Source organism: Salvelinus sp. IW2-2015, unplaced genomic scaffold, assembly GCF_002910315.2.
Source record: "Salvelinus sp. IW2-2015 unplaced genomic scaffold, ASM291031v2 Un_scaffold2555, whole genome shotgun sequence".
Lineage (NCBI taxonomy): Eukaryota > Metazoa > Chordata > Actinopteri > Salmoniformes > Salmonidae > Salvelinus > Salvelinus sp. IW2-2015.
In genome coordinates, this window is record NW_019943868.1 from 75,084 (window position 1) to 90,371 (window position 15,288).

Here is a 15,288-nt window from a genome sequence, read left to right on the forward strand (position 1 = left end):
GTGAACTACATAGGGCCGTGGTCTACAGTAGTGAACTACATAGGGCCCCTTGGTCTACAGTAGTGAACTACATGGGCCTGGTCAAGCAGTAGTGGAACTACATAGGGCCCTGGGGTCAACAGTAGTGACATACATAGGGCCCTGGTCAACGTAGTGTAATACATGAGGGGCCTGGTCAACAGTAGTGAACTACATAGGGCCCTGGTCAACAGTAGTGAACTACAGTAGGGCCCTGGTCAGCAGTAGTGAACTACAAATAGCGGCCCTGGTCAACAGAGTGAACTATCATAGGGCCCTGGTCTACAGTTATGCTCTGCCAATGGGCCCTAGTCAACTAGTAGTGAACTACATGGGGCCCTGGGTCAACGTAGTGCTCTACATAGGCCCTGGTCAACAGTAATGAACTACATAGGGCCGGCACACGTAGTGAACTACATAGGGCCTCTGGTCACAGTAGTGAACTACATAGGGCCCTGGTAAATCAGTAGTCAGAACTATCATAGGGCCCTGGTCAACAGTAGTGACTACATAGGCCTGTCAACAGTAGTGAACTACATAGGGCCCTGGTAACAGTAGTGAACTATCTAGGGCCCTGGTCAACAGTATGAACTACATAGGGCCCTGTCTACATAGTGAACTACATAGGGCCTGTCTACAGTAGTGAACTAAATAGGGCCTGGTCAACAGTAGTGAACTACATAGGGCCCTGTCAATCAGTAGTGAACTACATTAGGGTTTACTGGTCAAGCAGTAGTGAACTACATAGGCCCTGGTCTACGTAAGTGAACGTACATAGGGCCCTGGTCTACAGTAGTGAACTAATAGGGCCCTGGTCTACAGTAGTGAACTACTAGGCCCTGGTAAACAGATGAACTCCATAGGGCCTGGATCAACAGTAGTGAATCTACATAGGGCCCTGGGTCAACAGTAAGTGGAACTAAGGGCCTGGTCAAACAGTAGTGAACTAAATAGGTTCCTGGTCAGACAGTAGTGCTCTACATAGGGCCCTGGTCAACAGTAGTGAACTAAAAATAGGGCCTGGTCTACCAGTAGTGAACTAAATAGGTTCCCTGGTCAACAGTAGTGAACAAATAGGGCACTGGTCTACAGTGAGGAACTATCATAGGCCTGGTCAACAGTAGTGACTACATAAGGGCTGGTCAACAGTAGTGAACTACATAGGGCCCTGGTCTACAGTAGTGAACTCATAGGGCCCTGGTCAACAGTGTGAACTACATAGGGCTGGTCAACAGTAGTGAACACATAGGGCTGGTCAACAGTAGTGCTCTACATACGCCCTGGTCAACGTAGTGCTCTACATAGGGCCTTGGTCTAACAGTAGTGAACTACATAGGGCCCTGGTCAACAGTAGTGACTACATAGGGCTCCCTGGTCAACAGTAGTGAAACTACATAGGGCCCTGTCAGACAGTAGTGCTCTACATAGGGCCTGGTCAACAGTAGTGAACTACATAGGGCCTGGTCAACAGTTAGTTGCTCTACAGTAGAGGGCCCTGGTAACAGTAAGTGCTCTACTAGGCCTGGGTCATCAGTAGTGAACTACTAGGGCCTGGGTCAACAGTAGGTGGGAACTTACATAGGGCGCCTGGTCAACATAAGTGAACTACGATAGGGCCCGGTCAACAGTAGTGGAAATACATAGGGCCCCTGGTCCAACATATGACTAGCATAAGGGCCTGGTCACAGAGTTGAATCTACATAGGGCCCTGGTCAACAGTAGTGCTCTACATTAGGGCCATGGTCAACAGTATGGAACTACATAGGGCCCTGGTCAACAGTATACACTACATAGGGCCTGGTTAAACAGTATGAACTACATAGGGCACTGGTCAACAGTAGTGAACTCATACGTGGCCCTGGTAACAGTAGTGAACTACATAGGCCTGTCAAACAGTAGTGACTACTGGGCCCTGGTCAACAGTAGTGAACGTACATTAGGGCCCGGTGAACAGTAGTGACTACATAGGCCTGGTCAAACAGTAGTGAACTACATTAGGCCGCTGGTCACAGTAGTGACTACATAGGGGCCTGGTCAACAGTAGTGAACTAACATAGGGCCCTGGTCTAACAGTTAGTGAATCTAATGAGGGCCCTGGTCTACAGTATGTTGGAACTACATAGGCCTGGTCTACATAGTGAGATACATAGGGCCTGGTTCAACAGTAGGAACTACTAGGGGCCCTGGTCAACAGTATGAACTACATGGCCCTGGTCAACAAGTGGTGAACTAAATAGGGCCCTGGTCAACAGTAGTGAACTACAATAGGGCCCGTTACCAGTTAGTGGAACCGTAAAGGGGGCCCTGGTCACAGTAGGTGAACTAATAGGTTCCTGGTCAACAGTAGTGCTTAACATAGGGCTGGTCAACAGTATGGGAACTAATAGGGCCCTGGTCTACAGTAGTGAACTAATAGGTTCCTGGTCAGATCAGTAGTGAACTAAATAGGGCCCTGGTCGTACAGTATGAACTACATAGGGCCTGGTCGAACAGTAGTGAACTACATAGGGCCCTGGTCAACAGTGATGAACTACATGAGGGCCCTGGTCTACAGTATGAACTACCATAGGGCCTGGTCAGCAGTAGTGAACTACAGGCCCTGGTCAACCCCAGTAGTGAACTACATAGGGCCCTGGTCACAGTAGTGAAGCCTACATAGGCGCTGGTCCCACATTGTAGTGCTGCTACATAGGGGCCCTGGTCACAGGTAGTGCTCTAATAGGGCCCTGTCAACAGTGATGAACTACATAGGGCGCCTGGTTCAATCAGTATGAACACATAGGCCTGGTCAACAGTAGTGAACTATAGGGCTCCTGGTCAACAGTAGTGCTGCTAATAGGGCCCTGGTCAACAGTAGTGACTACATGGGCCCTGGTCACAGTAGTGGCTCTTACAAGGGCCCTGGTCACGTAGTGGCTCTACATAGGGCCCTGGTCAACAGTAGTGAACCTACATAGGGTCCCTGGTCAAACAGTAGTGAATCTACATCGGGCCTGGTCAACAGTAGTGAACTACATAGGGCCCTGTCAACAGTAGTGGAACTACATCAGGGCCCTGGCAACAGTAGTGAACTACATAGGGCTGGTACATAAGTGACTACTAGGGCTGGTCACAGTAAGTGCTCTACAATAGGGCCCTGGTCAACAGTAGTGAATACATAGGGCCTGGGCTCTAACAGTAATTACAAGCTACATAAGGGCCCTGGTCACCAGTAGTGAACTACATAGGGCCACTGGTCAACAGTAGTGAACTACATAGGTCCGCTGGTCACAGTTGTGAACTCATGGGCCCGGTCAATAGTGAACTACATAGGGCCTGGTCACAGTAAGTGAACTACAATAGGCCCTGGGTCAACAGTAGTGAACTACATAGGGCCCTGGTCAACAGTAGTGAACTACATAAGGGCCTTGGCTACAGTAGTGAACTAACATTAGGGCCGGGTCAACCAGTAGTGAACTGACATAGTGGTCAACAGTAGTGACTACATAGGGCCCTGGTCAACAGTAGTGAACTACATAGGGCCCCTGGTCAACCGTAGTGAACTACATATGGGCCCTGGTCCAACAGTAGTGACTACTAATAGGGCCTGGTCACAGTAGTGCTACTAGGGCCCTGGTCAATTCGAGTAAGTACACTACAGTAGGGCTCTCTGAACTGCTCTTCGCTCTCTGCCTGTTTGTAAGTTCGCTTCTCCCTGAGTCTGGTTAAAGAACAGGTGGTTCGTCCGTAGTTGATTGAATTGATTGACACATGCAAAGTGGTGCGTTGAGTAGTGAATTTGCAACTCTGGGTTACAAATTGCCAGGTGACGTTGTTTAACAGTACATTTAACTGACAAATTACAGAGATAACAATTACTAGTACGAGGATTTTAATATTCTGACGCTTGTAGGACAGCGATTGCTGGCAATTAGTTGGAAAAGCTGTAGATCGACTGTTGAAGAGAGGGGTAAGGAGGAGGAGGAGGAGAGGCAGTTGATGGAGACGAAGGGGTTACTCACTGTGAGAAAGAGACCGCTGGGGAGAAGCTGAAGTTTGCGTGGTGATAGCGGTCCACAAGTTGAGAGGGATTCTCTGTATCATGTTTCGCAGTGGCATGAGAAGTCGTACTTACAGAATCAGAAGAGTTGCTCTGTGATCCAGCCCAACACGCTCTCTCTCGTTGTTCCATGGGTAAAAACGCCTGAGACGGGACATGAAGTTCATGAGAACACATTCTCTTTCACAACAACACCTACGAGAGTGGAACCTGACAGAGAAGTGGGAGACTGACAGAGAGGTGAGACCTGACAGAACGAGGTGGAGACCCTGACAGAGAGGTGGACTGACAGAGCGGGAGACCGGAGGTGGAGACCTGACAGAGAGGTGGAGACCGACAGACGAGGTGGGAGACCTGAAGAGAAGGTGGGAGACGCGAAGAGGCGGTGGGGACTCGACGGAGGGGGCGACCTGACGAGAAGGGTGGGGGACCTGACAGAGAGGTGGGACACTGACAGAGAGGTGGACCCTGACGAGAGGTGGACACTTACAGAGAGGTGGACACGTGACAGAGAGGTGGACACTGCGAGGTGGACATGACAGAGGGTGGACAACGAAGAGAGGTGGACACTGACAGAGAGGTGGACCCTGACAGAGAGGTGGGGAACCTGACAGAGAGGTGGAGACCTGAACAGATGAGGTGGAGACCTGACAGAGGGCTTGGAGACTCTGACAGAGAGGTGGAGACCTGACAGAGGACGAGGGGTGGGGAGACTGAACAGAGGGGGGCTAAGAGGTGGAGACCTGACAGAGAGGTGGGACCTGTGAAGCACTCGGCCACTTTTCCAATATTTCACAATCTCACAGCGAAACATAACATGAACATGTTCACACTATATAACAACCCTACCTATGTTTCCCCTCAATAGCACTATGGACATCCTTCCACGGTCAGGCAACCATGCAAAATTGTTAGAATGCAGAGAAGGTTTAGAAGCAGAGAGAAACACAAGTGTTAAGTAAAGGCTTTGATTCAGTAGCTCCTGCTGTGCTGACTTATTTATAGTGATCTGAGGTAATTGTAGAGAATGAACTTCTGTGGGTGCTAGATTGACTCATTCACCACAGTCTTGCTCTGCGGGCTGCTTGAGAGGTTGATGATGAGAGGAGGAGGTCATTGAAGTGAGTATGTAGCTAGTTGGAGTGACTGCTAGGCTTTTCCCAATTCATCCTTCCTCAATTCCTCTCAACGCAACCTCAACCCCCCATTGGAGAAGGTACGAGAGGAGGTACCTCTCCTCCAATACAGTTGTGATTACACACAGGTGGGTGAGGGGAGACGGGACGCAACACAGGTGGTGTGGAGACGGACGCCAACACAGGTGGGTGAGGAGACGGGACGCACACAGGTGGGCCGTCTCCTCACCCACCTGTGTTGCGTCCCGTCTCCTCACCCACCTGTGTTGCGTCCCGTCTCCTCACCCACCTGTGTTGCGTCCCGTCTCCTCACCCACCTGTGTTGTATCACAACTGTATTGGAGGAGAAGGTACCTCCTCTCTGACCTTCTCCAATGGGGTTTTGAGGTTGCGTTGAGAGGAATTGAGGAAGGATGAATTGGGAAAAAGCCTAGCAGTCACCTGCCAACTAGCTACATACTCACCTCAATGACCTCCTCCTCCTCATCATCAACCTCAGCAGCCCGCAGAGCAAGACTGTGTGAACTGAGTCAATCTAGCACCCACAGAATTCATTCTGCTACAATTACCTCAGATCACTATAAAGTAGGCAGGCACAGCAGGAGGCTACTGAATCAAAGCTTTACTGTTAACACTTGTGTTTCTCTCTGTTCTAAACCTTCTCTGCATTCTAACATTTTGCATGTTATGCCTGACCGTGGAAGATGTCCATAGTGTATTGAGGGGAAATGCATAGTAGGGTTGTTATATAGTGTGAATGTTATGTTATTGTTTCGCTGTGAGATTGTGAAATATTGAAAGTGGCCGAGTGCTCACAGGTCTCCACCTCTCTGTCAGGTCTCCACCTCTCTGTCAGGTCTCCACCTCTCTGTCAGGTCCCCACCTCTCTGTCAGGTCTCCACCTCTCTGTCAGGTCTCCACCTCTCTGTCAGGTCTCCACCTCTCTGTCAGGTCTCCACCTCTCTGTCAGGTCCACCTCTCTGTCAGGTCTCCACCTCTCTGTCAGGTCTCCACCTCTCTGTCAGGTCTCCACCTCTCTGTCAGGTCTCCACCTCTGTCAGGTGTTTGTTGTGAAAGAGAATGTGTTCTCATGGTAACTTCTGTCCCGTCTTCAGGGTTGACCATTGGAACAACGAGAGAGAGCGTGTGGTGCTGATCACAGACAACTCTCTGCTGATCTGTAAGTACGACTTCGTCATGCTCAACTGCGAACAGATACAGAGAATCCCTCTCAACTTTGTGGACCGCATCACCCACGGCAACTTCAGCTTCCCCCAGCGGTCTCTTCTCACGTGAGTAACCCCTTCGTCTCCATCACTGCCTCTCCTCCTCCTCCTCCTTTCCCTCCTCTTCAACAGTCGTCTACAGGCATTTTCCCAACTAATTGCAGCAATGCGCTGTCCTACAAGCGTCAGATATTAAAATCTGTACTAGTAATTGTTATCTCTGTATTTGTTCAGTAAATGTCTGTTAAACAACGTCACCTTCAATTTGTACCAGAGTTGCAAATTCACTATCAACGCACCACTTTTGCATGTGTCAATCAATCAATCAATCTACGACCGAACACTTGTTCTTTAACAGTAACTCAGGGAGAAGGACATTACAAACAGGCAGAGAGGAGAGCAGTTCAGAGAGCCCTATGTAGTGTATTACTGTTGACCAGGGCCCTATGTAGTTCACTACTGTTGACGTTCACTACTGTTGCACCAGGGCCCTATGTTAGTTCAACTACTGTTGACCAGGGCCCTATGTAGTCACTACTGTTTGACCAGGGCCCTATTGTAGTTCACTACTGTTGACCAGGGCCCCTATGTCAGTCTCACTACTGTTGACCAGGGCCCCTATGTTAGTTCACTACTGTTGAACCAGGGCCCTATGTAGTTCACTTACTGTGTGGGAACCAGGGCCCTATGATAGTTCATTAACTGTGACCGAGGCCCTATAGTAGAACAGCGACTACGTGAGATTGGCAGGCGCGCTATGTATGTTCAACTACGTGAAACCCGAGGGACCCGAACTAATGATAGAGCACTCCTGAAAGCTGAGACCAGATGCCCTATGACGTAGTTGCAGTACTGTAGACCAGGGAGGGCCTATATTGTAATAGTTGCGAACTACTTTGACCAGGGCCGCTATGTAGTTCGATGGCTACTGGTTCCGGTGGGCCCTCATGTAGTTACACGTACTGTTTGAGCCAGGGCCCTATGTAGGTTGCACTCACTATGTGTTGGACAAGGGCCCGTACTAAAGAAGTACTGATGAGTTGACCAGGCCCTATGTAGATGGCTATCACGTATCTAGTCTGAGAACGAGAGCCCTTAATGTGTATTACACGTAACTGTAGACGCGAGGGGACATGATAGGATTCAACTACTAAAGGACTGAGACCACGGCCTATTAGGGTTCACTACATGATTGACCAGAAGGCCGCTACTGGATAGTCACTAGCTCGTTGAACCAGGCGCCTATGATAGGCTTCACTGGACTGAGGTTGAGCCAGGGTATGTAGTGGTCACTACATGAGTTGACCAGGGCGCCTATGTAGTTAACACGTAGCTGGTTGACCAGAGCCCTGGAGTGTAGTTCCAAACTACTAGAATAGAAACCGAGGGGCCCTCATGTAGTTTCAACATTACTGTAAAGAACTCAGGGCCCGATGTAGTTCACAATAACTGTTCTGACCAGGGCCATATGTAGTTCACTACTGGTCTGACCAGGCGGCCTAATACGTAAGAATCTACACTACATAAGTATTACCACGAGAGCCGACTAAATGTAGTATAACCACTTACTGTTAGACCGGGCCCTATGTAGTTCAGCTACCATGATTGACCAGGCCCTAATGTTAGTATACACATACAATGATAGAGACCAGGCCCTAGTACGCTTCACTACTGATGACCAGGCCCTAATGTAGAATTCACGTAACTGAGATGTGAACCAGGCCCTATATAGGATTACCACTACTGTAAGACCGAGGGCCTATTAAGTTTCACTACTGCTTCGTGGATCCATGGGGCCACATCTTTAGTGCAGCTTAGCTGTCTGAACACAGACGACACCATATTTAGCTCTCACTAAACTGATATGAGCCAGGGCCCGTACTTAGCTCGACTACTGGTTGGATCACAGGGCCTAGGTGGAAGAGGCAGGCTACTGATACAGACCAGGAACCTATCTGAGATTCAACGGATACCTGATTTGACCACGGGCGCTCTCGCATTGAGGATGAATCAGCGTACAGTGTTGACAAGTGGGCCCTAATGGTAGGGCGCCTTACTGTTTGACCGAAAGGCCCGTTGGATGTAGGGTTCAACTGACTGTTGACCAGAGGCCACGTAAATGATAAGTTCACTCACTGATAGACCAAGGCGCGCGCCAATATGTAGTTTCGACTACTGTGAGGAGCACAGGGGCCCGTATGGTATTTCACTACTAGTAGCCAACCAGGCCTATGATAGTTCACCTAACTGAGTAATGACCAGGGGCGCCTATCGAGTGAGTAAGTGCACGAATTAGGAGCACAGAGCCGCTAGGTGTAGGTTACCGATACTGGTCTGACCAGGGCGCACTATGGATTCCACGTACATGTAGACGGCCCGGATGGGTCAGATTTCCAGCTGACGGGCATATAGACAGGCCCTAGATGGTAGTTCACTACTGTTTGACCATGCCTAGTCGTAGATTCCTCACTCCACCTGAGTTGACCGACGGCCCATATGCTCAGGTTTCGACTACTGATTCGACCCCGCCCTATGTATGGTTCGAGCGGTACTGGTTGAACCAGGGCCCTAGTCGTACGTTCAAGCTACGCACTAATAGATTGCACCAGGGGCACGCCATGGTAGATACTTCAATTCTGTGAGGCAGAGGGGCAACAATATAGTGTAGATGTCAACTACTGGCTGTGCCACACAGGGGATTGTGTGCTAGTTCATTGCAGCTGAGAATATGCAGGCAGACACGGCGCGGCGCACTATCGGTAGGCAGCAGCACTTGATCATGCACCAGGGCACACTATATCGTAGTGCACTACGGTGTTGACCAGGGCAACTGGAGTGTAGACCACTAACTGATGAGACGCAGGGCCCTATGTAGCGTCTCTCACTAACTGCTGGACCAGGTCCCTAGTCGCCTGGATGTTACGTACCTGTCATACTGTAATGAGGCCACACAGGCAGCCCTAAGAGGCTGTGCACGAACTCTGCAGCTCCTGGTTGGACCCAAGCCGCCCTATGTAGTTATCACACCTACTGTTGGACGCAGGCGCACCTATGGGTAAGAGATTCAACAATTACTGTGAACCTAGGGCACAAGTATGGTCACGAGTGGGTGCCACAGGGGTAGCTGGCTTGACACACAACGTGGGCCCGGTAGTTCGTTACACTAGACTAAGGTTAGCCCAGTGCCCTGATGTGTATCATATCAACATGACTCGACTGGTGAACGCAGGGGCACGCGCTAATGTATGGAAAGTAAGTCGAGCGTGTAGCTGTTGTACTCGAGAGGGCCTATAATGGTAGGTGTCGACATAACATGTTTGAAAACCAGGACCACTAATTGTTAACCGATCGACTCACTCGAATAAGACCAGGGCCTGCGATGATAGGTCGACTAACTCGATGGAATTGAGTACCAGAGGGAACCCTCAGTGGTGAGTTATTCTTACATATAAAGTTGACACAGGGCCCTATGATTAGTACATCTTACTGATAAGACCAGGCGCGCCTGAGTGCTAGTGTCAGCTACATGATTGACCAGGCTAACTGTAGTTCGAACTAACTGTGACACAGGCGCCGTATGTCAAAGTAAATCGACGTACTGCTGACGCAGGGCGCCATATGTGAGTTTCCTACTACCTGTTGACCCAAGGGGACCCCTTGTAGCTGTGCACTGACTGTGACCAGGGGCCCTATGATAAGTGTCACTAAACTGATAGACGCGAGCGGGCCCGAATATGGTAGTGTTCGACTACTGAACATCGACACCAGGGAGGCCTCCGGTAATGAAGGCCGTCAACCTACTTGTAGACCAGGCCGGCAATAGCTGTAGGTGCCTCGGATCATGACTAGTGTATGACACAAGGGCACCCTACTTGTAGGATCACTTACTGGGTTGGACCAGGGCCCGTATGTAAGTCACTACTGAGGTGTGATGCCATGTCGCCTGAGTGTGAGTGTCGCCACTGAGCTGATATAAGACCAGGCCCTATGTGAGTAATCGACTACTGGTTGGAGCGGGGTCACCGTGCGTGTGTAGAGAGGCCTCCACGATACCGTGTTGACCAGTGGCACCCTAATAGTGGTAGTTCACACATAGTACCGGCAAAAGGGAAAGACAAAACACATAACAGCGGGAAATGGAGAGTGGGAACGGTAAGAAGGAAGAAGGATGTTATGAAAACGACCAATATGTAAGCCTGCAGACTACATGGTTGACCTAGAGGCGCCGTCATGCGATGCAGCTCTGTTGACCCAGAGGACCCTGTACTGAACATTCACTTACTAGTTGACCAAGACGTGATCATTCCGCATGCTAGTTATCACTATCTTCCATATGAACCTAGTCCACTCACTGTAGTGGATGTGTCGACTCAACTGTAGACCGATTGCCCTAATAGATAGTGTTCAGCTTTACTATGTTTACCATAATCCCGTTATATATATAATAACGAGTCTACTGTGTTGTAGCCATTTCTAACCTATTTATAACTTCACTACTTGTTATTACCTTCTGTCCCATATGTATTAGCCTAGCTACCTCAATTTACCATTTCTCTCTCTTCTATCATGCACTACTTGTATACCATGTCGCGCATTTATGTCACTACTTTTCTCTTATTTTCCAGTGGTGTTCTTTAACTTTATTGGTTCACACTGTAAAAGTGGTAGACTCAGGTTTTCTGGATCTCTGGTTGTTATAAATTTTGGTGGTTGTTCTCAATTCCGTCTTCTCATTATTTAGCATGTCTCATCTACCACTTAGTCCTGCTATCTATCCTCCTCTCTCAGCTCGCTCTTCCCTACTCTCTCCTCTCTCTCCCTCCCCTCATCTGTTAAAACACCTCTTACCCTAACCCCTTCTCCTCTCTTACCACACCACTTCCTTCCTAAAACTTTAATGAGGAAGAAACACATGGACAAGAGCGATTAAAACATTTTGGGCTTCCGCAGACTGGTGACACACCTGGTGGTATTTCCAATACGATATTGATATTACTATCGAACCAGAAACTCTCACCAATCTAGACAGTTTGATAAAGCAATTACTCAATGAAACATTTCAACTCTACACAACTCCCACACACACACACACACACACCAACACACACACACACACACACACACACACACACACACACACACACACACACACACACACACACACACACACACCACACACACACACACACTCTCTCTCTCACTTTCTCTCTCACTTCTTTCTCTCCCTCTCTTTCTCTCCTCATCACCACTTAACAAAATTTTGTCTAGAGAAAACCTGGGATGAAACCGTAACCACCATGACACATTTAACTCTCCCTCCCCTGCAAGCATCAAAACATTTAACTCTCCCTCCCTGCAGCATCAAAACATTTAACTCTCCCTTCCCTGCAGCATCAAAACAACTCTCCCTCCCTGCAGCATCAAAACATTAACTCTCCCTCCCTTGCAGCATCAAAACATTTAACTCTCCCTTCCCCAGAATCAAAACATTGTCTTCTTTCCCGTAAGCAAATTACGTTTTCAGCCTGAGGAAGTATAAAACAGATAACCATCCCTTTGCACACACTGTATAGACTTTCTTTTTTCTCTACTCGTCATTGACTTGTTTATTGTGTTATTGGCTGTTTATTGTATTCCATGTTTAACTATGTGTGTTGTTTGTGTCTCACTGCTTTGCTTATCTTGGCCAGGTCGCAGTTGTAAATGAGAACTTGTTCTCAACTGGCCTACCTGGTTAATAAAGGTTAAATAAAAACAAACAAAAAAACAACCGAGCTTTGGAATCAGTTCAATCGTAACAAAGACCATTTCATGAGCTGTGTCCCAAATTCCACCCATTTAGTACACTACACAGGCTCCTCTTCAAAAGTAGTGGACTATTACGTATGAAGTGGACAGTTTAACATTTTAAATTTGAGTAATTAGCAGACGCTCTTATCCAGAGCGACATACAATAGTAGTGCATACATTTTCATATATATATTTTTCCCCATACTGGTCCCCGTGGGAATCGAACCCACAAACCTGGCATCAGGGCAGCGTAGCCTAGTGGTTAGAGCGTTAGACTTGAAAACGAAAGGTTGCAAGATCGAATCCCCGAGCTGACAAGGTAGAAATCTGTTGTTCTGCCTGAACAAGGCAGTAACCCACTGTTAACGGAGCAGCTACGGTTGAAGAAGAGAGACGGGGGTGTGTCTATTTGTCAATAACTGTTGGTGGGTGATGCTCTAATATTAAAGAAGTCTCAAAGTATTTCGCCTGAGGTAGACTACCATATGATAAGCTGTAGACCACATTATCTACCAAATGTCGCTAATATTAAAGACTGAATGAATTGAAACCTACATAAGGGCCCTGGTCAACAGTAGTGAACTACATAGGGCCTGGTCAACAGTTAGTGCTCTACAATCAGGGCCCTGGCAACAGTAGTGAACTAACACATAGGTCATGCCTGGTCAACAGTAGTGCTCTACATGGCCCTGGTCAACAGTAGTGCTCTACATAGGGCCCTGGTCAACAGTAGTGAACTAACATAGGGCCTGTCAACAGTAGTGTAACTACATAGGGCCCTGGTCAACAGTAGTAAGTAGTGCTCTACATAGGCCTACTATGGGTCAACAGTAGTGAACTACATAGGGCCCTGGTCAACAGTAGTAACTAAATAGGACCCTGGTCAACAGTAGTAACTACATAGGGCCCTGGTCGTACAGTAGTGAACTACATAGGGCCCTGGTCAACACTCGTAACTTAATAGGCCTGTCAACCAGTAGGAACTACATAGGCCGGTCAAACAGTAGTCTACATAGGGCCCTGGTCAACAGTAGTGAACTACATTAGGGCCCGGTCAACCGGAGGAAACCTACATAGGCCCTGTCAACAGGCAGAGTAACCACAAGACTCGGACGAAACTAACGAACCGAGAAAACAGTCCGGAAATGGAGCAGGCCGATGAAATAGGGAGGGTGAGACAGAAGACGTAGGCACAGAGGAACGAAAGGCCCTGGGATATCCTACCACGCCCACAGAAGTGAACTACCACTAAACAATCTCACAGAATTTACTGGATTCGAACCCATAGAATGTAGTGAGAGAGACTTACTACCCGAGGCCCTGCTACCAGGTAGTGAACTAGCTAAACCAAGTGAGCCGGTGGGCCGGACCAGTAGTGATAACTAACCCCCAATCAGCGGCCCCTCCGGGTCTACCCAAGCGTTACCATCTATCAGAGTGATATACGTGAAGCCATAAATGCATAGCGCGCCCTGCGTCAACAGTAGGGCAGAACAAGTAAATAGGTACATCTATAGTGCCAGCCCTGCCCCACTACCCCACTATCAATTAGAGCCATAATGGACGACAGTATCCTTAGCGTCACAGTCAGTGAACTCACCCTACTAGCCGACTTACAGCAGGGATGCTACGAGCCATAACATGTCTCGTCAACCCAGTAGGGAACACCTACATGAGGAAGGCGCTACTGGGTATCTACCACGCCCCTGACACCAGGGACCGGCACCTTTGTTATATACAGGCACTTACTGTTGACCAGAGGCTCCCTATAATATAGTAGGTTCCAGTCAATCACTGAGCTAGCGTGTGTAGACTCCAGAACTAGGACCCATCTTCTCTATATGTAGGTGTCACCTACTCGTTGACCAGCGGCCCGCTATGTTTATCATCCAACTAACCTCGTTGACCCAAGCGTGAAGAGCTAGGTGTATGCTACCCACACTCAGTACCAGCCTCACCAATGGTAGTTTTGCACTACTGATTTTTGACCAGGCCTGCTATACTACATGTAGTATCAGCTGACCTGCTTGCTATCTTCAGAGGAGGTCGACACAAGTAGTTAATATGGAGGACGCGACGGGCTATGTAGGTTATCGTCACTAACTGATTCCGACCAGAGTAAGGGTGGCGATCTAACCTACGCACATACTCCGTGAGCAAGAATTCAAACCCGAGAGACTACGTGTTTGAACCCAACCAAGGTAATATGGCAGGCTTGTATAGGATTTGCACTACTGATTGTAGACACAGTGAAGGGCCCCTTACATAGTGAGGTTCAGCTGACTGTTATAGGACCCAAAGGGCAACCTAATGTAAGTTCAGCGTTACACTATAGAGCCAGGGGCCCTATGTAGCTTCAACCTACTGATTACACAGTGCGCCTACCTGGAAGTTCACTACTGATGTGACCAGGGCCTATGTAGTTGCACTACTGTTGACCAGGGCCCCTCATGCTAGGTTCAAGCTACTGTTACCTAGGGCCTAGTGTATGTTCACATACTGTATCGACCCAGGCCCTATGTAAGCACTACTGTTGACCAGGCCCTTCCGTGAGGCTACTACTGTTGCACCAGGGCCACGTATGTAGTTCATACTTACTGTTGACCGAGCCGAGCCCCTATGTAGTAGCGAGAAAGATAAAGACTCCACTACTGTTGACCAGGGCCCTATAGTTCCTACGCCAGGGCTCGGCACTACTGTTGACCAGGGCCCTATGTAGTTCACTAACTGCTTGACCAGGGCCCTATTAGTTTCACTACTGTTGACAGGCCCTATGGTAGTTCACTACCCTGTAGACCAGGGGCCCTATTTCTTGTACAAGGACATTTATTCACTTACTGTGACCAGGGCCCTCATTTACTCAGTTCACTACTCTGTTGTCAGATGCAGTGCGCGCGTATGTAAAGCACTACTGTTGACCAGGACCTATTGGTATGTCCACTACTGTGTATAACTCAGGCGGCCCTGAGTGATAGACCGACTACTGCTTGGACCAGTCCACTATGTAAGTTCACTGACTGTTGGAGCGCAGTGGCCTTATGTAGAGCACACGGTTGACCAGGGCCCTATGTAGAGCTCT